Genomic DNA, 1,732 nt, shown 5'->3' on the forward strand with positions numbered 1-1,732 from the left:
AACAAAATTAATAATAAATAAATAAATACTTTAATATCAACTTCACTTAAAAGAAAATTGTGGATGTCATAGACTAATATCTAAACAATTGATCAAACTAAATATTATTACATAATATATAGGCCATTTGCATTCACAATATTTTAGGAATAAAATGTTATAAAGTTTTTAAAGGTTACACATTTAGTTGTTAAGGTTCCTTTGATAATTATTTGGTATTTTGTTTTTGTTTTTGAAAATTAAGTATTTCATACACATTTCTTACTATGATTTGCATCTTTATTAAGTACAATAGTTGAATTTTTAATTAAATTAAAAAAAATAAACTTTTTAAAAGTTACCTATTTTAATTCTCAGACTTTAGCTTGGTTTTTTAAATTATTGATGAAAAATAGATAACAAAGGAAAATTTTTTTGAGGTGGAACTAGTATCCATAAGCTTAATTTTAAAAAACAAAAACAAAAAACAAAATGATGATCAAATGGGGCCTAAGTTTTGAGTTTTGTGTTTCAATTTAGTCCCTAGTTTTAAATTGCTACAATTTTGCCCTTAAGATTTGAGTTTTATTTCAATTTGATCGCTAAATTTGAAGATTTTATATTTTTAATCTCAATTTTTCATTAATTACTCAATTTCAATCATTGACGACAATTTCTATTAATTAATTAAAAATAATTATGAAGTAAAATTTTATATTTAATTCTCAAAGTGATAAAAATAGTGAAACTTAGTTAATTATAATTCTTTTAACGATTTTTAGTTTATTAACATAAGTTAACTCTAAAGATGAAAAGTAAATATTTAGTGAAAAATCGAGATTAAAAGTGTAAATCTTGAAATATAAAAACTAAATTGAAGTAAGATTCGAATGTCAAGAGTAAAATTATAGTATTTTGAAACTTAGGGACTAAATTAAAACGAAACTAAAAAACTAAAGAACTAATATGTGTAATATTTTGAAACTTATGGATTAAAAAGAAACTAGATCCAAAATCTAGTGACAAAAAAAAAAAATATATATTTTTTCCATATAATTATTATATTAGCCTAATATGTTAATCTATTCCTAATTAGGTAGATGTTTATTTATTTCTTAGTTTTGATTAGTTTATAGGTAGACTATTAATTAATTAATTTTGAATTTTTTTTAACAAAATATCAACCATTTTTATTTTCAAGGTCAAATTATAAACTTAGTCTATCAACTTCGAGGTTTATATCAATTTGATCATTAGCTTTCAAAAGTATCTAGTCGGTCTATGAACTTTCAATTTTATGTTCAACAGATTCCTGAAGTTTTAATTTTGTGTCTAATAAGTCTTTGATCTATTTGATATTTTTTAAAATTCATGAATTTACTAGAAACAAAAAGTTTTTAAGGATCTATTAAACCTAAAATATCTTAGGCCCTATTTGGTATGGGTGTTCAAATGACTCAACAACTCAATTAACAGATTATTCAACCCAAAATGTAAGGATTGAGTTGAGTTAGTTTTGTTTGTGGGTTGAGTTGGTTAAACTTTTTCTATTTTTACTCGGTTGTGTTGGGTCAGAGTTGGCCAAAAAAATTGGATTGACTCAACCTAACTCAATATATATATATATATTCTCTTTGTTTAAAGTTTGATTATTTTGTATTCATTAATTTGTGAAGTTTTAATTTTTTTTAAAAAAATTGTTATGATATTTGTCTTTGTTTAAAGTTTTCAATAAATATCTTAGCTATTTGGT

This window comes from Benincasa hispida, chromosome 12 (assembly GCF_009727055.1).
Source record: "Benincasa hispida cultivar B227 chromosome 12, ASM972705v1, whole genome shotgun sequence".
NCBI lineage: Eukaryota > Viridiplantae > Streptophyta > Magnoliopsida > Cucurbitales > Cucurbitaceae > Benincasa > Benincasa hispida.